This window comes from Podarcis raffonei, chromosome 6, assembly GCF_027172205.1.
Source record: "Podarcis raffonei isolate rPodRaf1 chromosome 6, rPodRaf1.pri, whole genome shotgun sequence".
In the NCBI taxonomy this organism is placed as follows: domain Eukaryota; kingdom Metazoa; phylum Chordata; class Lepidosauria; order Squamata; family Lacertidae; genus Podarcis; species Podarcis raffonei.
In genome coordinates, this window is record NC_070607.1 from 72,070,954 (window position 1) to 72,094,976 (window position 24,023).

Below are 24,023 nucleotides of genomic sequence, written 5' to 3' on the forward strand. Positions count from 1 at the left end.
CAGGAGATGGGTGAAGTAGAGAGACACATCTTGTTAACTAAAACCTGTATCTCCAGGAGAGTTTGAAAGATGCATTAGGAAAAACATACATCAAATTTGTTTTAATGGGCATGTGCCTGCACATTACAGACATGCACTTTGAACAGTTTTCTAGACTCTTCCCTGTAGTCACATAAAGAATTAAACACAGAGGAATGTAACATGATAAAGTCACTAAGCAGCTTGTGAAAAGCGATTGAAAGACAAAATACTGCCAAGCATACTTTTGGAAACACAGGATATTTGGAATTCAAAAGACAAGAGGAAAGATGTCATTTTAGGGCTGGTGGAATGAGCACCATTTCACTTGGGCTTTCCAATTCTTGCAGGTTTCAGAATGACATAAAACTGCTGAAATCCCTTGAAGTGTCTTTGTTCCCAGCTACAACTATATGCTATCTCTTGGCCAACCAAATGGTTGGTACATTCCAAGAAATACAAACTGGGTTCCAGATGGCTGTTGCTTAGCAGCAGCCCACATGCTTAGTTGCTCAGGGAACAGGTTCCTTGCATTCTCATTAGACAGCTGCCTACTGAAACTGCTACGTAGTCCCGTCTGGGAAGATTTCTCATACCCAGCTACAAGCTGAGACAAGGATTTCAGTTAGAGCTACAGAATATGAAGAATACAACAAGTTAAAAAAAGGATTCCAAAGCAATCATCTGACCTCAAAATGGTTTTAAAGCTTGGACATGCATCTTATTTCATCTTACAAAGCAAAATGGAACAACGTTGCCACCAACATCTATTAAACACTCCAGACTGAAGAGTGTGTGATAGAATTTGCCTGTAACAACGCATTATTCATCCAAACAAAAAGCCAAAATAGCAACATGTTTGCCTGGAGCTATAAGCACTGATGATCAAAATGTTTTCAAAATATGGGAGCATCACCATGAGGAGACTCGGAAGACAAAGAGCTCCTAGGATTATTTGGCATCAAGATTTGCTAGCTTGCATCATATATGATATTTACAATTTTCAGTGCAACATAACTGTGAAATGTTTGATATCCAATGAAGGACAACAGTGTTGAAAACAACTTTTTTTCATTCCATCCCAGACTGATCCTCTAATGCATGTGGATGCAGGATGAAAGATAGACAACAGGACTTTGACTAGAGCCTCCTTCATAGAGGTGGTAACATATATGCTTTCTGAGCACAAAAGGGCAACAGCATAGAGTATTGCACACAGTTCATAGACAAGTTAAACACCAGACTGATTCAGTGTATTACTCACCCATAGGATTACCTGGTTAAATCAAAAACCCTAGAATTCCTTTTATTTTCTGTTATACATATGAGATACAGGGTTAATACCTTTAAAATTATCTTAACAATTATTTCCACAATGGGTCTTTAAACCAAGTTACTCAGTATTTGTTCAAAAACCTTTATTTGCATAAAATATCCTCAGTTCATCAACAGCAGCATCTGAGTTTTTTGCACTGGCGTCCAATGAAGCACCCCATACTTAGAATTACTTGTCAAGTTTCCATGTCCCATTACACTACTGAGGATAACACAACTGAGTACTAGGAAACCAGGTTTACACATTTAAGACGCACAGCGAGAAGAGAAAGGAAAACACTGCAATTTGATCCTGGATGCCTTCATGCGGTTTCCTTACCAACTAAAGTTCTCATGAAAGTTAACTTTAGGCAACAACGCTAGCCACAGTTACATGGGAGTAAGCCTCATTGAATTTAAATAGGAGTTACCTCCAGGTACATAATGCATTAGATTGCAGGTGTAATCAATTAGAAGAACTCCAAAAGTGCTTAGTAGTCTTCTGCTTTTAGAGCAAATATTGAAAAAGAAATATTGCTGCTTGGTGCATTCAGTGGGTTTCTGTCCAGCCTTCAGTACAATCATTGTTCCCTTTCTCCAACAACCTGGTGTATGCCCACTGCATGTTTGGAGGTGCATGTCTCCCCTCTACATTTTACATACTGACCACAGCAAATGCTGGTGGACACACAATGTCCATTACAGAAGCGTAAAACTAATGGAAACAAGTTATTTAGAACTACACTGGATACAACCCAAAGTTTCCAAATACAGTGGTGCCTCGCAAGACGAAATTAATCCGTTCTGCGAGTATCTTCGTCTTGCGGATTTTTCGTCTTGCGAAGCACGGCTATTAACGGCTTAGCGGCTATTAACGGCTTAGCGGCTTTAAGAAAAAGGAAACAAACTCGCAAGAACTCGCAAGACGTTTTCGTCTTGCGAAGCAAGCCCACAGGGAAATTCGTCTTGCGGAACGACTCAAAAAACGGAAAACTCTTTCGTCTTGCGCGTTTTTCGTCTTGCGAGGTACCACTGTATAGAAAAAGTGTGGAGATAGTCTATGCCTAGCCTGCAAATGATAGCATTATTTCTAATGGACAGTGCTTACGACCAGTCAACTGCCCAATGGATTTAGAGCCTGAAACTGCAGAAAGAGGTATATCTTATCTTTTAAGGATCAAGCAATAGGAAAAAACTGTACACTTACTTGAGATGCAACTAATCCTACTATCACACTGAATGACATCCAGCAGATTTTCAAAATATCTTCAACTGGAAGTAATACTTATGAGAGTTCTTCATGCAAGAGAAACACATCAAAGAGCTTTGCCAGAGAAATAGCATTGCAAGGTCCTTGAGAATGAAAATGAAACCCATTTGTCCGCTAATTTTACATAGCATTTGTTCATTTTGAGAATGCAAACAAATTAAAAATACAATCTCATCCAAGTTAGAATTGAAGAGTCTTGAACTATGGATTCTTTCATAGTGTGGGAAGGCAGAGGTGGGCATGATTCATGTAAAGGGCTTTTTAATCAGTTCCCACTCTGGATGGTTTTTAGAAACAGCATTCTTTTAAAAATAAAAAGAATAAGCAGGAGTTTCTTCATGTTATTATTAGGGAAGCCCATCAAAAGCGAATTCCTTTTGTTTGGGGCTTGCTTCCTGACACCTCTGATCCTTGTATGTGAGAAGTGCTAAGAGGTTGGGAACCCCAGATTAGATCAAGACCACATGGTGCAGGCTTTTTAAAAACCCTTCTCTCCTGTGCCATTTTCCTTATCTAACTTGCTCTCCCTCTTGAAGCAAAGGCACATGTTCCTCGCCCCACCCCAGGCAAATACTAGCATGGGAGCAGGCACCTTGCCAGTACTACAGCCTCAATCCAATGGGGATGGGGGCATCCCCATGGCTGCATTTTAACTCAGATCACAGAAGTTGTTGATAAATGGCAACTATACTATCTCTTAATTTTCCTAGTATGTGGATACTGTTTGTTATTGCAACTTCTTTTTTTCTATTTATAATTTGTGTTTAGAAAATTCAATAAATGTGTTTGTGGAGGGAAGCACAGAGGAAGTCTGATCGTGGATCTCCCACTGCCTTGTGTAGTTTGGTCTTTGCAACGCCTTTTCATCTTATTGAAAATGATATGAACCAATATTATTTAATAATCTTTTGAACATATGACTACGTCACACAATTTGGAATGCGGAGTTTTCCATGTTAGACTGGAATAACAGGAATGTAAAGTGATGACAGCATCAAAGTAAAATTGCTCTAAGCTCCTATGTATGCATGCACCCCAACTATGCTAGATTGTTTTTGAAGTTGGTTCCCAGCCAAAATGTGCCAAATTCAAGTTCAAACTAGCTGAGAGGGGGGAAACAGAGTGGTGTGATGTATGCATCACTTTGCTAAGGCACAATACCTGTTATTCTTAAGGAGGAGGTAAAGTAACACCCTGGACCCAGGGTATTTGACAGCTACTGTCTGGTTGCCAATACACCCTTTTGGGAGATAGTGACTGAGAGGGCAGTGGCAACCCAACCCAAGTACTTGGAAGTGTTTTGGAAGTGAATCAGCATTGGTTACCCTGACAGGGACATGGTAGTGCAACCCTGGCATTTTGCTTGAGCTCTCAGTAGCTTTTGATAACGTAGTCACTATCATGCTGCACTTGCTCAGTGGGTTGGAAGTAGGAAACACTGTGTTACAGTGGTTCTGCTCCTACTTGTAGGGTTGGTATCAGAGTAGCACTGGATGATTGTACCTTGGCAGCTCGGCTATGGAGTAAAACAGAGTGCCATATCATATTCAGTGATGTTTAGTATCCATATGAAACTGCTAGAAGCCATCATTAGAGGATCTGAAGCACAACAACATCATTATAGTGATAATACTCAGCTTGATTTCTCCATCTGAATCAGGCATGGCCTTACAAGTTCTGGATCGGTGTCTGGATGTGGATTGGTGTTTGGGCACAGCAATAGGCTAGATAAGGGTCAATAAGCTGATGTTGAATACTGGCAAGGGTTCTGAAGGAGTAGGTATGTAGTCTGGGGGTGCTCCTGGAACCATTTTTGACTTGGAAAGCCCAAGTGGCTGTAGTGGATAAAAGAATCTTTTACCAGCTTAGTGAACTATGCATACACAACCTCAAGACTTGATTACTATAATGCATTTTATGTGAGGCTGCCCTTAAGCTTAGTCCAGGAGCTACTGTTAGTACAGAATGTAGCTACTAGGTTGTCAAGTGGAATGTACAATACCACTATTAAAAGAGCTACACTGGCTTCCAATTTGCTAATGGGCCAGGTTTAAGGTTTGGTATCAACCTACAAAGCCCTAAATAATTTGGGACTAGGAATCCAAAGGAACGCCTTCTCCTGTACAGACCTTCCTGGTCATTAGGGCCATCTGCTGAGGTCTTCATGGTTATGTGGAAGCTCATCTTGCAGCAACCAGGAAGAGGGATTTTTCTGTGCATTGACAGTGCATGCTGAAACTATATGTCTTTACTGAAGGCTTTGCTTTTATAAATTTATGTTATATTTTGAACTGCCTACCAAAGCTGTTAAGTTTATTTTTCTGTTATTGTATTTTAATGGATTTTATTGTAAGCTGCCATGAGATGTTTTTATGATATGTGGTATGCAAATAGATTAATGGATGCAAGGTCAGAAAATGGGGAATGTCCTGATGTCAGCTTCTTGGGCTCTTCATCAGATCCCCCCCCCACAGGAAGACACCTGGTCAGATCAGGGACTTTAACTCCCAAGACACTCCTGCAGGGACCCTGGGAAGCCAGCTGTGGATGTTATACAACCCATGACATCTTCCAACCCTTCTGTGACCTATATGGATGAGAAGAAAACCAGTACAGGCTGAAGAATCTGGTACATGTAGAGTGGATAGATTTGATGCACTGCACCAGTGTCACAGACCCCTAAGATAAACACGGATGCAGTTTATTTAAATTCCTTCTAGCTCTCTAATAAAAGGGTATTAATAGGCCAATTATTCCCTATAACTCACTTTTCTAGCTTCGTTACCCAAGACTGAAAAAAGGCATAAGCCAGTTTTTACAACCACACTAGCTCATCCTTTACAACATGCAGCAAGTCAAATCACATTAGCGTCTGTGACCTCATCACATTACACAGGTCTTGGCAGAGAGTCCAATTCATCATGTGAGTAAACATGACGGCTGCAGACTCTGAGATACTTATACAAGGATTGTTGAAAGGAAGCGAATCGGAAGTGCTTCTACCGTGTCCTACGCTCTTCAACAAGTGAAAATGAAAACTTGGAAGAGCTCAGCAAGTCTGCTACTAGTCTGTACAGAGGCCAAAGTCAATCATGTATCAAATGCTGCCACTGGAACTCAGCCTAACAGAAATTTAAGACAGTGCACAAACAAATGTTTGTTAATAGAGCTTCAGTCAATAAACAGCAGCTGAAGGTTTTTGAGTTTCTGCCACCTTCAGTAAGCATAGCCACAAAAAATAGAGGACATCTAATATTTGCCAAAGTGTGTAAGGCCTCCACCCAGCCCAAAAGTGTGTAAGTGCCTCCACCCAGCACAAATTCCAGAGTTTGGGAAGAGAACTGCAACTTGGCTAGATACCATATTTAATTCAATTGAACCCACTGAACCATTTCTGCAATTTTGCAAAACCAGTCTAAAATGAGAAAAAGCTTAGATGCAGAACCAGACACCTCCTGTTCTACACATTCAATGATACCACAAGTTTGTGACATGACATCACTAACTGTTTCTGTAGCAACTGTTTCCGACAGAAATGAATCAGTCAAACAGGAGGTGGCCAATTAGAGAGCAGTAGAACAGGCTTTATGGGCACACAAAGACTTTGTAACTGACAAAAATAGGAAAGCAAATTATAGAACGTACAAATAACTTAATGAGCTCAATCTAATGGGTTTCAGGAATGCCTGCTATATTTAGATCTGCCCAACTGTATCTTAAAAAGCAAAACAAAAACAGTGTTCCATAATGGAAATGGTAAAAGCTTTAAAATACATTACAAGTTCCTGTAAGCTCTCTCTCTCTGTGTGTACACACATGCAACAAAACATACACAGAATACATGGAAACCTCTATAGTCTTTGTGGGGGATAATCCCCTGGCTAGGAGAGCAAGAAACAACCTCCTTTTCTCTGAATTCTGATTTCAAAGAATTTTTTAAAATTAAAAACTACATACTTCCTAAATTCATTTCCTTGGGGTTTTGGGGTGAGGGGGGTGAGGAGGGAAGGGAACAATGCCAATATATTAATCAGTACTGTTCTATGCCAAGTGAGCAAATAGCAAGTCCAAGCATTTCAAAGCATGAGAATAGAAATTAAAGTAGTATTTTCTTGTGCACAAGAGTTGCCTGGCACAGTGTCCTCTTTACAGCTACAGGCTGGGACCTACAAGGCAGAGAAAAAGCCACAGCAGTAGAACAGTGGGATGCTCCACAGGATTGGAGAAGGGCTGAGTGGGAGAAGACGAATATGCTGCTCAGGTGAGCTGATGATGAGGCAGGCATAGGCCCCTAAATCCGGATTCTGATATGCAGCTCTTAAGCTTAAGAATCTGGAGAACCACAACAAAAATCAACCCATAATAAAATACCCAACAAGAATACGATCCCCAAGATATACTACTGAAATAGTTTTGGGGAAGGCAGAATAAAGAGACAGACTGAACCAATGGGCTGCACTATCATAACTTATACCACACTGACTCTCCTCAAATCCACAAACTCTGTATTGCTCTGTCTTTAGTAGATGAGATTGCTTATACTACTCTTGTGTTCCATGGACACATGCAGGTGAGCAAAGCGTTTTTGGGGATGGTAATGTCCTTAAAAGCAACAACACAACAGACTTCAATAGTACTGCAGCACCTCAAAAGTGTCACCAACGAAGGCTTCTGATAAAATGCTGAAGTCTTCTAAAGCTGAGAAACACCATGCAAATCTTATTTTATAATAAGTGTGTGTATTGAATGAGAGAGTACACCCTCAAGAACCCAAGATCCAGTAGAGAAAAGACAGAAACAGGACTATGCTCCTGTTTAGTTTTAGCTCTAGCCAAAAGCTATACCTCACAACAAGTAATTAGGATGTTAAGACCTCAGGGTGGAGTAGCAACTTAGCAGTTGCAAAATTAAGTGGCGCTGCACAGGGTTGGGCAAGGAAAAAACCCATTTCATGTATTGGCTATAAAGGACATACTTTGCAGCTAAAATTCAAGTTCATACAACACTAATTTCAGATTGTTTGGCAGTTTAGCTCACATAATTGTAGGCTCTCACTTGTTCAGTTCTTAAGAGCTCTGGAGTACAAGGCAGACTTATTTCAACAGCATCAAACATACCTGAAAGTATCTGCAGGAAAGTGTTATGGGTATGAGAAATCCCATTAGGAATAGTGTTGGTCTACATAGGAAATTTATTTTGAGTTATCACAACCTAAACTTTGGAGACAACATCCTGTAGTACAGAAGTTTCACAGTGCAAGGGGGAGCCGTTAAGGCAGTGTATAAAAGGAACAGAAGAAAAGCTGGAGTGAATTAATGCAAAAGGTACAGTGTTAATGCTCCTTTTATGAGCCTATGACTTTTTTGTCCTATCCAATGATGAGAGGGAAGAAAGAACTGAAGGAATACAGAAACACTTACCTTATTTAATGATCTGTTCACAGACACTCAATCAAAGGGAGTGTAGCTAGAAATAGAAACTGCAGAAGAAAGCAGCCTCCATACCCGAGATTGACAAAAATTACTTAAAAGCAAACTCAGCCGTCATAAAGGACTAGCCCAGTTCTGTCTTTGGACTCAAAAATATACCTCAAAGCTTGTGCTAATGAATAATGAGACACTCCTGCATGCAGTTATTTCACTAGAAATCATGACTTCAGTATAAAGAACAAGACAGTTTGAACCACATTTGAGATAACATGAAATTCAGTAGGCATTAAATACAAAGTATATTAACAACTGACAGCACTGTGGTCAGTAAACACCCATGATGAACTGAGTTCAAAGGAGTTTTATCCCCATGCTCTACATGATGAATTCAAGAAGCACATAACATCCTATTCTGTAATGCATCCTGTAACGGAACCTAAACAAATATAACTGAAATAGCCACGTATTCTTCCTTGCTCACCCCTGCTTTTGCTTTTTGCTCCAGGGGCAGGGACCTGTCCTCTGACTTGCTGTCAAGTGCCATGTATGCCAAAGGAGGTAAGACAGGGCAGCAATCTGAAGTACACTTAATTGAAAGTGCACCTGAACTGAACACAGGAGCAAACACAAAATGTTGGAATGAGTAAAATACTGCTGCATAGTTATATGCAACTGAAATGCCTGCCAATGCCACCTTCCACTGCCACCTATACGAAAGAAAAGCTATATATATGTATGTAAGTAAATTCTGTATTTACAAACTGCAAGGGGGGGGGGAGCTCATGTAAAAGGCAAACTTAGATGGGATACAACTCAGAAGCCGCTAAAATACTGACAGTACCTAAATACCAAGTTGGCAAGACCACTTGAAGCAGCTAGTTTAAAGATGGGGACACAGGATCAAAGAACACAAAAATCTTCTTGAAATAATATAGAGCTACCGTAGGTTGAAGTTTGACTCATAATGTACATGCAACATATGTTTGGCAGGTAATCACTAACCAGTAGCATGAGTCAACTTTCCCTTTAAATTGTCTCAGTATCATAAGACTGGAAATGATGAAGGAGTATGCTAGAGGGATGGAGTGTGATTTTAGCCCAGTTTTCGCTAACCTAGTACCCTTCAGATGTTTTAGACTACAACTCCCATCAACCCCAGCCAGCACATGCACTACTAATACTCTAGAGATGAAGCAGATGATTGCTTTCACTTTTTTGCTTTCAGTTTTTGACATAGCCACAACCCTTGGGAGTCAAGCTCCTTTCACTCCTCCTAAGCTACCACACTTATTAAGAACACATGGTTAGCTCACCGGTAATTACATTGCAACACAGAGACACCATTAAAACACACCCTCTCCAAAACATTAAAAGCCTGAAAATGGCAAACTAGGAAAGTGACTTTACAGGTTTCTGAAGAATGAAAACAGAATTCTACATGCAGTCATTTAAGGCTTAAAATGACATGTCAAAACTGGCAATTCTGAAATATTTTCACTTTTTAAAAAAGGCAGTCCTATATTGTAGATCTCCCCCTCCCCTCCCCCCATCTTATAGGGGCTGTGGTTACAATTTAAAGGTATCATAGTAACAGCAGCAGCGACCAAGAAATGCCATTACTCTCCTGTGGTTTACCCCGGAAGTTTGTTTTTATTAATTATAATTATATACGCTCCCATCAATACACATCCCTTGGGAGCCGATCACCAAAATTAAACCTAATTAAAAATCAAAAGTGAGAGAGAGAGAGAGATGAGAGAGAAAACAAACCCCAACATACCCAAACGACCTCATTTCCCCTTCCACAAAGGCAGCCCAAAACAGTCCAGATGCAACTACAGCGGCGACTTCCAACTACCGGGTGGCGGAATTTAAAAGGCCCCACTCCCAAATTCCTCTCACAACCCGCGTGCTTCTTCTTACCCTCGTAGGATTGAGGCCCAGAGTGGCGCTTCCCGGCTAAGAAGTTTCCATGGAGAGAGGAGAGGAGAGGAGGGCAGGGTGGCCTTGCCTGGCTGCCCGCCGGCCCACGGGTGGCGAAGAGAGGCAGGGCAGGCACCGCACCGCCAGAGGCTGGGGAGAAACTTTCCTTCGCCCTCCTCTGTTGAGTCAGACGCGCCGCCTCACCCCAAGGAGGGACAGAGGGAGGCGCTGCTCACAAGCGCCCTTCCTCCCCCCATTCACCTCCGCCGGCCTCCACGCTCGCTTCCCCGACGCGCCCCGCCCGGGCCCTGCCTCCCTCAGCCGGCGCCGAGGCGCTACTACGCCGGGGAGGAGAGGCTTCTTCCTCGCCCGGCCTGGCCTGGCTGGAAGCGGCATCGGGGCCGGCCGCGAGCCCTGCGTTGGCAAGGCGGGAAGCCCCGTTTCTCCGCAGGACACAAACGCCTACCTCGCCGCCGCTGCTTCGCGGCCTTGCTGTAAAGCCGCCCCTCAGCCCCTCCGAGTCCGGGGCGAGGCCTGTGATGGCGAGACGCGGGTTCGAGGCGCCTCGCGGTTGGGGCCCAGCCCGGAGAGCAGCTTCACGCTTCCGACCCACGAGTGGGTGGGGAAGCGCTCAGGGACTCCACGGAGGGTTCCCCCCCCCCGGCCGCCTCTTTGGAGGGCGGTGGGAACGCTGCCATTCAAGGCCTTTAATTACCCAATCTATGGCCTTTAAAACTGTGTAGGGGAGGGCGGTTACTGTTTTTGTTTGTTGCTACGCTTTGCATTTTCGTTTAATTATATTGTCTACCGCCCTGTGATCCTCAGAGGAAGGCTAGTATGGAAATTTAAGGATTCTGTCCCAGCAGAATCTGTTTCACTGCTGGTGAGAAAGAAGGGGTCAGCATCTATTGGTAGGACTCTGGGCAATCTGCAGTTAAGATCACCAAGGATTTCTGACTTCCATTTTTTTTTACTGTTTTTGCCCTCCAAATAGGCTGCCAGAATGAAGAAAACTTGAGGGGGGGCACCAGGAATGGCCTTTTGCTTCTGAAAATGAATTCCTGGGCCAAACTGTATATGCTCAAAAACTCCTTGGTTGTTTTGACCTTGTTTCCAGCTGACTGGTCTCAAGGTGGCAAGGGGAGGGGGGGTGTTGATCCCACCTTCATACACCCCTGGATTAGGGGGTAGGCCCTGCTGCAGTAGCCCATTTCTGGCAGACCTCCTCCTAGTGGTTTCTGGGATTTCCCAAAACTCCTGAGCCAGGTGGACCTTGGTTGAGCCTTCATTTAAGATGCATTTACTGCTTTAATGCTCATTGTTTGCTACCCTGGACTTCTTTGGAAGGGTGGGATATAAATTAAATAGTAATACTATGACTTACATGTTTAAAACCTAATCTACACATGCAGAATGAGATGTTAAATTAGAATGCCACCACAGGCTTTTGAACACTCTCATGCAAAAAACACAAATCCACCAACACAAGCTAGCATATCAGGGAGAATGGACTGTAGTCTCACCCACTTCTCGCCATGTTAGTTCTATCTCAGAAAGCTCTTAGCACACATTGTGTGCTGCACTGGAGACCAAGACCAAGCAAGAAAGCATTCCAAATATAATTTAGCACAGATTAATTATGCTGCAACAAGGAAGTGAATCCAACTAAGTCCTATTGCTTTCTGGCAGAGCAATTCAAACCCCATCTGGGCAAAGGCAGGGTGTGATGAAGCAGCAATCACCACTGCAACTGCAGCCTTGTTCATTGTTTACACCTGCTAGGACAGAAGGTGGAAAGACAGGCAGAGTGATCACACCTGATGCCATCAGATTATGCCAGTTGGAATGGCTCCAGTGGATTGTAGTCTGTTCAGTCCTTCCCTGCTGCCACAACACCCTATTTTAGAGCTTTCCAAGTGATCTGCACTTTCAGTAGGCAGAACAGAGTGCTCCAGGCCAGGAGACTGACACCAGCTTTTCTGGTCTCCACACCATCCAGCACCCACCTCCCAGTGCAGCAGATCAGGAGTTTGGACTGTAACCTAAGTTTGTCATGCAACTGGTGGTGCAAGAGTTTTAGTTTTAAGTGGATAGTGCATGTCAACCCACTCCTGACATAAGATAAAGTGACAAAAAGACTTTTGAGAACATAGTTACTATTCCTTCACCACTGACAATATCCAGAACCTCACCCCTATTTGAATTTTGACACTTTTAGTATTTTAAGTTTGCTTTATTACATGTGTACCCTGCCTTTCCTTCAAGGTACTCAGGGTAGTGTATGGGAGCTTATTCCATTTTATCATCATCTGCAAGGAAGGCGTTATTTATTTGATAGATTTCTATTGTACCCTTTCTCTAAAATGGAGCATAGGCAGCTTACAGCAATAATAAAATACCATAATCAAAAGAAAATACTCAAATAAAAACAATAAACATCTGTGATAAAACTGTAGAACCTCACCACAAATACTACTTCAACATCTGAATGCCTGGACAAGTTCAACTCCTTTTACTTATTTATTTTTTGCAGTGTCTGAATATTAAATGCCATTTGGGAGGGAATTTCAGAGGTGAAGGGCCACCACTAAAGAAGCCCTGCCTGATGTCACTTGTCCTTTCAAATAACAGTCAGTTACTCAAAGCTACCCAAGAGAGGACAGTGTTCTCAGATGTCTTGGTCGAAGTCCAACATAAACCATACAGATTCCCCAATGAATTGAATAGGCCAAGTAGGCCATGGTTAATCCTTTGTAGTGCTGCTATGCAGTCCAAACAAGCTGGCATTTTTAATTCCAAAAGTAAGTAGTAAGGCATTTGCAAGCCTCAATTTTGAAAGTATTTGAGAGAATAGGTTGACAAGCAGAAGCACAGCTGCTACATTCTTGTTCACTGCTGTCATTAGGGCACCTTATGGAAACCTAGAATCTTTAAAAAGCACTTGTTTCATAAGGATTTTAAACAAGCTAGTAATAAATCAAAACAGGGTGTTAAATTTTGACTACAGGGATGTTCCTACAGCCTTAAAAGGACTTGAAGCAGAACCATGACACACATTTACATACAAGTTTGTTAATGCAAATGTATAGTGCAAATTAGGCTGACTCAGAGGGAAAGCTGCCCTGTAAGTAAATTCAAATATGAAATAAAGGGGAGACACGGGGATGGATGGACACCAGATCTAGGGTCTACTGCAAAAGATCCAGGGCCCAGCTCCCCCCAACACCATTGCTTGACCACCGTATTTTGTATTGTTATAAATAATGAGACCCCGAAAAGTCATTATATCCAGAAAGAACAGGTGGGAAAATAAGAGACAAGGTTTCAAGTGCAGCACTTTTTAGATGTGTCACATTTTAGGGCAAATTGGACAGGTGTCTTCTACACAAACAAACCTGAAACCTACTTCATTATCTCAGTCAGAGCATATTGTAACTAGGGCTGGGCAATGTTAGATTTTCAACACCGTGATGTATCACCAGCTAGACATTGCGGTTTGGCAATATTCTGCGATGTTGAAACAACATCCATTGGCCCATCCAGCTAGAGGCAGGGTGAAATTGCCACAGCTCTTGATGCCGGAGCTGGAACCCTTTCACCTCAGTGCCTTGGAGGGCCAATGCAGCTGGCCTAGGCCGCTGCTCAGCTGGGGGTCGGGAGGGCTCCCCCCACCCCAGCTGAGCGAATCCTGATGCCTCAGCAGCATTGGGCTTTGCTCAGCTGTGGCGTAGAAGCCTCCCCCAATCCCATCTGCAGCATCAGATCACTCGGATGGGGTGGGGAGGCTTCTTCCACTCTGCATCTGAGCGATCCAACACCGCAGCAGCATTGGGCTTTGTGCAGTTGGGGCGTAGAAGAAGCCTATCCCCCCCCCCAGCGGTCCAATGCTGCTGAGGTGTCGGGGGTCGCCAGTTTCACATTGCCCCCACCCTGCTGCCAACTTGGGCAAGCCAGCACTGGATAGGGGGCACCATTAAATGCTTGGCTGAAGGGAGTGGCAACCAGGTGCCCCTCGGCTGAGCAGTTTAAAGATGTGGAGGGAGGAACAAGCTGTATAGGCACCTCGCCAATGCAGCTTGTTTCTCCCTCTGTGCTGTATGCGGGCAGACCGCAATGTCAGTTTCACTCAGCAGTATATCACTGGTTAAACAGCTGCGCTTCCGAGTCCCTCTGCTAGCAGCAACCCCTGGACGAAGTTACGCTGCTAGCTGAGGGACACAGGAGCGTGGCCGTTTCATCAGCGATACACCGCTGAGTGAAGCCAACATCGCAGTCTGCTCCTCACACCAGTCCTGGGCGGTATATTGATATACTGCCCAGGCCTAATTGTGACCTACAGCAAACTAAGTACTTAGGCTGTGCTCCACTTGTTTCTAGACACAAGTGCTTTTGATGTTCAAGCACACTGTTCATGCAGAATGGAGGAAATTTATACCACCACTGTGAATATGGCACCTGCCACAAAGTGGAATGCTGGGGCAGTGTATAAAAGCTTCTTTCGAAGGTATGCAATTTTTACAGCCCATTCATAGTTAAGAGAACCAGAGTGACACCTACTGTACAATGGTTGGGTTGTAAGCAGAGGCTGCAACAAAAGGCTTTTAGCAAATCGGGAATATTTTCCAGCACTTGAGTTTCTAGTAAGCATATTGGCGCAGCATCAATAAGCATTCTATAGTACATTATACCTACTATTAGCTGTGGAAGTAATGAATGAAATGATTAATTTCCATGTTCCAGGTCTAGGTTTCCAGCTAAAGTAGAATCCAGTGCCATAAAGGTCCTCGTCCACTCTACTTGTTTACTGTACTATGTTTGCATTTGCTGATGCAACAAGCAGTAGTAGTCATTGTAGACAAGTCTTCTACAGCACAATCCTATACATGTCTAATAGTAAGTTCCCTTGATTTCACTGGGGCTTACTCCCAGGTAAGGAGATAAGAGTGATGCCTTTGTCTGCCATTTGGCAGATGACGTTGTTGTTGTTGTTGGCATCTGTCTGTTTTGAGAGACAATGGAGTGTGCTTCCGAGGCACAGAAGTGACCACAATTACATTCATACTATTTAGTCTTTTGAAACTCAAAAGCAGGGTGCCTGATGATTTTTTTTAAAAAATGGAATCAGATTTTTATTGCATTTCCATTATAGCAAATCGGGGGGGGGGGGAGATCTGGCTAACAACAAGATCCAAATGTATTAAAAACAAGCTAAAGCCCAAAATTTAAAATCTCAAACAGAAACCATGACCCTTTTCACACAGTCATAGAATTGTCGAGTTGAAAGGGACTATGTGGGTCATCTAGTCCAACCCCTGCAATTCAGGAATATTTTGGCCAATGTTGAATGCACAGTCCTATGCTCAACCGAGCTATAGCTATATCCTACAAACTGAGTTAATGCCTGACTTTTGTGTGTGTAAGAGAAGAAAGAGAAATCTGACTTTTCAAGGTCCTTAATAAAGGATATAATGAATCATGCATTTATTGTGGGCTTCCTACTAGAACCAGGGACTGGCCAAACATGGGCACTAGGATCTATGAGACTCCATCCAGCATCACCCCAGAGTCTTCTGCTAACCCCACCTGAGTGAATGGTATATTCATTTAATGACCTCTAAATTTCCTAGCAATGCATCCAGTTCTGCATTTCTGAATATTTATGACTTTAAAAATAAATGTGCTTATTAACAGTAACCTTCTAGAGCAAGGCTGGGGAACCTTTGGCCAGGCAGGTGTAGTTGGAACTACAGCTGCTATCCTCCCTGACCATGCTAATGGGAATCTAAGAACATCTGGAGGGCCATAAGATCACCAGCCCTATTATAAAGAAAACACTGTTCTGCCCAATAACTTTCTATCATTTCTGTCAAGTTCAATGCTGTTTGATAGGGTTAAGTCACCTTGGCAGCATGGGAGTGGCAGGAGTGCTGTTCCTTCCTGTGTCAGCAGGATAGTGCAAGCACTTCTGGACTACATGCTGAAGCTCTTCCCAATGCCAGCATTAGCACAGCTTTTAGACAATAAACGCTGGTGTGGAGAGGAGCCAGTGTGGACTCCTCCCATAGAGCATTATGCTGTGGCTCAGGGAGCAGGAGCACTGTTTTTGCAATGTACAGACTTCCAAGCAGAAATCAGCTACATAGTTGCCTCCCTTTGCCATGAAGAAACAGGTATAACTATAATATTAAAGGCATATAGACTGCATTATCAAAGCTTTTGCATACCAGGTAGTTTTTGCATACCAGTGATGGGTGTGATCAACTCGCACTGGCCAACAATTCTGACCCCTCCTCAGCTGGTATATGCAGCCAACAGAGAAGGGAAGTCATCACATGCTCTCTGCTCATCAAATGATACGAGGGGGCAGGATGTATCCCCGTCAGGACAGTGGGCTCCACCTTCTCTGGCACAGTGTCTACTTCAATATTTTTCTTTTTCTGCAGCTATTAAAATTAGGTCGGGGGAAGAATAATACGCTTCGGGGGCAGATCAGGCCCCAGAACTGTGTGGTTACCTATGCCTGCTCTGTTTAGCTGTAAATTATATTTTAATCGTTACCTCGACCAATGTAGGCATATAAGTTTAGGAAGTAAGTTAACTTTACAATGTGAAGCATGAAATAAATTGTCCCTTGTTTTTAGTTTTGTTTTGCAATCCACTCATCATATAGTATGAAGTTGTTGGGTTTATTTTCCTGCGCAGGCTGAGAAAGTCTTCTCTTTCTGTCCCTTGTTCACTCCTCTTCCCCCCCAACCAAAATCAATCTGTCTGGAGTGACTTCTTTTGCTATCTTTCTAGTGACATAAAGGGAACTGACAGGCTTAGCCCAGAGTGTGCCAGCAGGGTTATAAGTGTAACTGTTCTTGTATGCACGGCTTGATATGAAGAAACGGCAACAGGGCAGGCCAAGGCACTTTGACTGACACAGGTACAGCAATTCCTCCTCCTGCTTCACAGCACGGACCACGGCAAGACTCCACAAATCAAAGCCCATTACTGCTTCATTGCTGCAGCACATCAGAGGGCAAACTTGAAAGCTAGCTTGCAGGAGAACAGAAGTTCTCTCAGGTTATTCCTCCTGATAAAAGACACTGAATTATTTAGCATGCATTATGGAAAAATTAAGAAACAGAGCTGCAGTATGAAAGATCAAGGCAGTTTCAGAAGCACTTATCCCAGGCAACCAAACCTACTCATGGCTACAACACACACTTTTTTTTTACCTTGAGGGAAAGTAGTGAGTACTTAATACAGTTGCTTTCTTCAGACCGCATTGTCAGTGGCGTTACATATCGTATTTTTCGCTCCATAAGACGTACCAGACCATAAGACACACCTAGTTTTTGGAGGAGGAAAACAAGAAAAGAAATATTCTGAATCCCAGAAGCCAGAACAGCAAGAGGGATCACTGCGCAGCGAAAGCAGCGATCCCTCATGCTGTTCTGGCTTCTGGGATAGCAGCGCAGTGTGCATTCACTCCATAAGATGCACACACACTTCCCCTTACATTTTAGGAGGGGAAAAGTGAGTCTTATAGAGGAAAAAATACGGTACTTCTAGTATTTTGGGGGGTCAATCACCCAGAGAGAGTGGAGCGGCCTAACTAGAAGACTTTAGGGCAGTAACTCCCCTACCCACCCACCCTGTAACTTAAGCATGACAGTCGCACCTACCTTAAGGGGTTTGCTTGACTGCAATATGTCTTTAAACTCTGATAATGTTTCCTTAGATGGAAAGTAGCTAGTGTTCAAAATCAATTGCTCTGCCTACTTTTGCCCTTGGAACCATCCAACACTGGCATATTCCCCCCCCCCCGGGGAATATTAATGTGATCCATATGCATTAAAGTAAGTAGTTAGGAGTTGGGTTATTTGCCCTGCCCTGCATGGTTTCACAGGGATTCTGTCCCTTTCAGGATACATTTGAAGTTGGGATTAGTCTTTTAAACAAAGGGTAATCTGGCATCACCACCCTAGAACCTTTAATCCAAATTTCCGCAAGATTATTGTAAATGGTGCTGCTATTTTAAAGTTTATTTTCCATTTTTTCTTAAAGAAATGTTGCAAATCTAGCAATACAGTATGCAATAGTTAGCCCCATGTTACTGGCTTTCATCACGACCGGTTTTCTAGCAACAAGGCTGGTTTTGCCTTTTGAAAGGCTTCCTAGTCCCGTTTTCTCTGCTGCAGTCATACTGGGGCCCTGCCCAATATTACTAACTCAATCAAAACACACCTCCAGCTTTGTATCCCAAGCAATTCTAGTTTGCAGGATCTGCTGTCCTTCCTCCCCAAGAGAGACTACTGTTGCACACCCTTCACTCCCATTTAAATAGGACTGCAGATTGATTTAATATGCTGCTCATCAGAGACAAAGTGCCCATCATTCATTAAAAATGCATGACTAGTGGATCAGGCAAAATTCCCAGTCTCCTCGTTAAACCAGCACATTTACAAACACTGTTTAAGAACACATTTAAACAAACGGAAATTAATGGCACATAATGTTTTCTGCCACATAGCAGCGGTGTCAATATCCGCACAATCCGCAATTTTTAGGTAAACCACTCCTCCAGTACTCCAGCTAGAAAGGTTTTTATGCCGCTAATCGAAGTTGGAGACCCCGATCATTGTGCCTTGAAAAACCATCTTTGCTTCGTCCTCTTTCCAGACAGCAAGTCTGTTTTCAGAGAAAGATTCCAGCAAGGTTTTCTTTTTTCTTTTTTGCTTCTTAGAAATTGCTTTTGTAGGCAAATTCACCAAATATCTTCATGACCAAATGTGGACTTATGAAACAAGGCCACACACTGTCTAAACTTCATCCTTTCAGCTCACATATTTGCAGCGATTTGCACCGCACTGAATCCAATTATGCTGCTTCAGCCCATGGAAGCAAAAAAATAAAAATAAATAAATGCTAAGCTGCTACTATGAAGACATAAAGAACAGAAGTGGGAGGGACAACAACCAGAAGATGTCTTTCTGCAGTTTGGTTCAAAAATGTTGCCTCTGGGGACAGGAATGTGTGAACCGTCATTAAAAGATTTATTCAGCATTATGTCACTGCCACATGGAATGCCTTCCTTTTTTTACTAACAGTGGCTTGGTGAATATAAGCACAAACATAAGTCCCCACCCCCCCTTTAAAAAAGGTTCATCTGTAAATGCCTCATAACAACAGCAGTGAAATCTCAGCCCAAAGGTTTGGCTGCAAGAGATGCCAATGGGGGAAAATGGGATTGCTTAGAGTCTCTCATTAGAGACAATGAGTTAAACTGCTAGTGCACACAGTCAGGTAGTTTATGTCGTTGCACATTATGAAGTGTTTGAGCAGGAGTGAAAGACAGTATAAGGAGAGGAACAGGTGCACTGGCAAACTGAGGACAGCTGCGAGTTCTTTCATGACTGAGTCAAGGAACTGCAGTTTACTCAGAGGCCTCACCCATTTATCCACAAGCCAATCCTTATAAACAGACTTTCCGCAGGCTGAATTCTCACAAGCAGAGAAGCCAGTGCTGGGAACCCTGTGTCTGGGCTGGACCACATCAGGCGGCAGGTGGCGACTCAAAACATGGCTGTTAGCCTTTGGAAATGGCTATGTCCATCTTGGAATTTTTATAGGTGGGCTTGGCAATTGCACATTTCTTTTATTTTACCTGCTTGCATATTTTGTTTGAACTGTAATAATTCTTATTGTGCCTTGCTCCAAGCTCTTATGATGAAAGGCAGAATATAAATAAATCAGTGCTCCTCGGTACAAATGGATTCTCTCCTTAACACATACACAAGAGGGAGAAGGGCTATAATCTTAAATTCCCCCCTAACATGGCTTTTCACATGCAGGGATATATATTTAAAATCAGCCCAGCGCAAGCTTATGATTTTGACTGGGAGAACCAAGCCCCATTTCCACCTTGCAAATCATGATTTGCTCTGTAAAGACACTACCCTCAAATGGTTTTCCTTGTCACTTATATAGCTTGGCTGTGATATGGCTAAACATATAGTAGTCATGCCCACTGATATCCACCAAAGGGCCACAAAAACGGGGGCTTTCAGATATGATTCATTACCACTAAACAACTCTGCCTTTGGGCTACCATATAAAACAGACCCTCTTCTATGCATGAATCAGGATCTTGGTAACTTTTAAAGCAAATTTCTAGGCTTTAGGGATGTTTGAAGGTGTAATAGCAAAAGTTTACAACATTGTCCACAGTATCAAACGAGCTGCCATCTCCTGGCCTCAATGCAAACAAACACCACCACCACACTTTAGAGTAATCAAAGCACTTCACATACTCTCTAAGCAAATTTTTCAACGGGCCTGGGAAATAAGCCAGCATTTATATTTCTACATAATGGAATAGGTGGTGTGCTTAAGGATATCCATGGGTTTATGAGATAAAGTGAGTTTTTAAACAAGGAATCAAGCAGACCCCTCTTTACAATGCTTTTCACCTTCTCATCTTTTAGCACGAAACAGGTGAGGAACCTGTAGCTCTTACTGGTTGACTCTCATCAGTCCCAAGGTCAATGGTCAGAGATGATGATAAGCACAGTCCAGCAGTATTTGGAGAGCCACAAGTTTCCCATCCCTCGTGTAAAGTGAACCAGTGTACCTTTTACTGTTACAACAAGCCCTTTCAAAGTACAGTAGAACCAAGAACATAGTTGCAGAGTCCGTAACTAATGTGACTGGGGTAGCAATATTGATATTTTATTTCAGGGTTTTTAAAGGTAATCTGACAGCATGTTCAGAGACCCCCTTCCCAGCTTCATGTAGCTTTTATCTGGTCGTGCCTGTATCTTATTTGCCACAGGTTGTGCAGCTTTTTGTGGGGGAAGGGGGACAGGTAATTCTGAACCTTTTTGAACAAAATTCTGCTCAGACATAAGATATACAGTATATTGCACTAAACTTGTTGGTAATCATCCTAGTAAAAATTAAGTGTGTGGGTGGGGGGGGGAGAGAGAGAAGGAGAGTCCATTAACTCTTGCATCTTGTCTGTTAGTTGAATTAGGAATACAATTTGGAGCTCTCTTTTCCAATCTGGTTTCAACATTAATGCCTCAAATCTGCAGTGTGTTTTATGTAGCCACATGTAAAGTAGTGTCTAACAGAAATTATTTTTTATTGTATTAGTTTGAGGGGGTAAGCTGGCTAAGATTTCCTACCAGAAATGAATACTGTATTTGCTAAAGACAGAAATTATTTATTGAAAATTAATTGGCTGGACCAGTGTTGTGGAATACCATGCCTTGCGAAGTGCAGATGGGTTCCTCTACCAGCCAGCAAAAGCCACAGACATTTTTTCATATTGGAAAGTGACGGTCATTTTTACCTGTGATCTCCAACACGGCTGCCTTTTAAACGTGTTTAAATGTGTAATTTGTGTATTTTTATTGCTGTGTTACATTTTTTATTGCACTGTGATTTTAAATTTTGCAAGCCAATTTAAATGGTTCATGTTTATATGGGTAACAACTAATACAGAATTGGTAAGCTACATTAGAAAACAGTTCACATAGCAAGATGAACCAGCCTTTGAAAATCTACAACAAGCCTTCTTGCCTTCTCTGTTGCCCCGCATGAAGACAATTTGCTAAAATGAACATGGGTACAGACTTCAGTACTGCATAAGCAAAGGGCTCTCGTAAAAGCCTTCCCTCCCATTGCTGCTCTATCCACACAACACAAGTTACGGCAACATAGCATCAGTTTTCCCAGGAGTTCACTGTTGTGTCCTTCCCCAACTTTACAAAATTTCTCTCAGCCAGAAAAAGTTGCAGGACACCACCAGATGAAGAATACCAACACCAAAATTTAGAAGAGGAATGGAATACAAGGCATGAGACTGTGAGCAGGTTTTTAAAAATGTGTTACATATGCCAGCCAGAACTTAGTTTTACTCAAAACTGACTCAATGAAATGAATGAACATGACTTTGGTTCATTAATTTCAATGGGTCCACTCTGAGTAAAACTTGAATACAGTACTGCTTTAAGTATCCTGAACTTTTGGATAAACTCAATGTCACCAATTTAGTTTCAGTCAAAAGTAATAACTCTACCTGCAGAGTGGCACAACACACCAATATCACTTTATGACTCTGCAACAGTCTCCTCAAAGTATCTATCTACCAAAATATATAAACCAGCCTTTTATTGCTTAGGAATCACCAGGCAGTTTCCAACATAGTGTGGAATTCAATATCATGCTCTTCCAACCATTTTGACTGTGCATGGAATTATCCCCCCTCTTTCCCTCCTGCATGCTGTTCTGAGGGTTCTCTCAACTCCCCTCAAATCCAAATGCAGGGTAGGAGAGTGCAGAAAGCCCCACTGCAAAAGCTGAAGTCAGACAGAGCTTCTTTGGCAAACTCTGCCCATTATATCTCAACACATGATGCAATAAAATACAATGTACAGCAGCAATGAGATAACTACTAACCCCCATTCAAATGCTGACCTAGCTTGACTCCACTCAGTTTACAAGGCTGACAAAGTTTTAAGCTTAGCTTCAATTGTACCATTTCTATAGTATTTCTACCAAGTGTTCAGATTCTCAACAAGGGATGACTATTCAACCATGTGTGAACAGACTTCCTCTCCTCTTTACAGCCCTTCTGCCTTCTGAAATTTGCTCCAGAGGGTTACCCAACTCTCCAGAGATGTGGAGAGTGCACAGAGGCTGCACAAACACCCAAGTGGCTTGAGAAGCAGGGGTAAAATGAGGGCCCCAGCATGGAATCACAGAATTGTCAAGCTGGAAGGGACCACAAAAGTCACCAAATCCAACCCCCTGCAATGCAGGAATCTTTTGCCCAATGTGGCACTCAAACTCATGACCCTGAAATTAAGAGTCTCATGCTACATATGCTCTTACTGCTAATTTTTCCTGGTCCTCAGGTATTCTCTTGCACATAAGGTGTCAGGGCAAAGACGACTGCAGCTTTTGTCAGATTTAACATTTATGATATAAGGGACTTTCTGAAATTGCCTCTACTGACATAAGGAACATCCAGTCCATTACAAATGGCAATTACCGTATGCCACAAGGATTATTTGCCTATTCAGGCACACCACCTGGCTTCCTTACAGTAAGAACACACTCAGGTCCTTGAATTACTTTGCTTTGCATTCATACACAACAATAAGACCATTCTGCAAGCCCAGCGTCGCTTTAGCAATTCTCTACCTCTGGTGAGCATCTCATGAAGAAAAGCCAGGCCAGGGATTACCAAGCAATAAAGTATTCTGGCCAATTAAGGACTCATTAGTTCAAAATAAGCAGCACTCCAGGCATACTTTCCTCTATAAACACAGTATGTCATTGCAACACCTTCTGCTGCCGTTGTCAAGAGGCTATTTTCTTTTGGGAACCAGTTCACATAGGCAAGCCCTGGGTATGGAAAGGGCTGACTGCAAAGCAAGGACAGGTTTCCCTTCAGTAAAAGGGAGAAAATAGTTCACTAAGGAGAGAAAGAGAGAAGCGGCTCCAGACCTTTTTATGTCCCTCTATGCAGCTGTATACTGATGACAGGACAAGCAGTTTAATTTTAGCATCACTTTATGTACCCAGGAATTTGTTTCATAATGAATAAAGATCTGGCAGGGTGGAAGATGTGTTCAAGATAGGAGAGGAAAAATAAGCAAACCATATTTGGAAACTGAATTCCAAGGTGTGTTAGGTCTGTAAAAACTTTGCTCATATACCCACCCGCAAGTCTGCATGCATTCATTAATTCTGTCATATTATCATCATTTAAAGCTTATTTTTTTTAAGTACTCTTTAATTTTGCAGTGCCTGAGCCACATCCCTAAGGGCAAAAATCACACACTTTCAGATAACTAGGCATCTCAATGGAGAATTTCTTGTTTTATCAGGCACTGGTTTTTATATCTGTAATATATCATATTTGCTTAGGGCTCCTTAAGAAATCCCTAATGAGTTCATTTCTTGTAAGTTCTTTCAGTTCTACAGGGGAAAGAGGATGTCCTTTCATGTCACCTTTCCTACTACTTTGTGGCTTTAGGCAATATGTGATGTGAAGAATCCTTAAATCA

At 42.5% G+C, this 24,023-nt stretch overlaps 1 protein-coding gene across 6 annotated transcripts in view; it reads right to left on the reverse strand.

Annotated features, from left to right (window-relative positions):
- The window catches only part of DLGAP4 (DLG associated protein 4), a 332,681-nt gene that overhangs the window by 31,442 nt on the left and 277,216 nt on the right, over nucleotides 1-24,023 (reverse strand). The window lies entirely within an intron of this gene.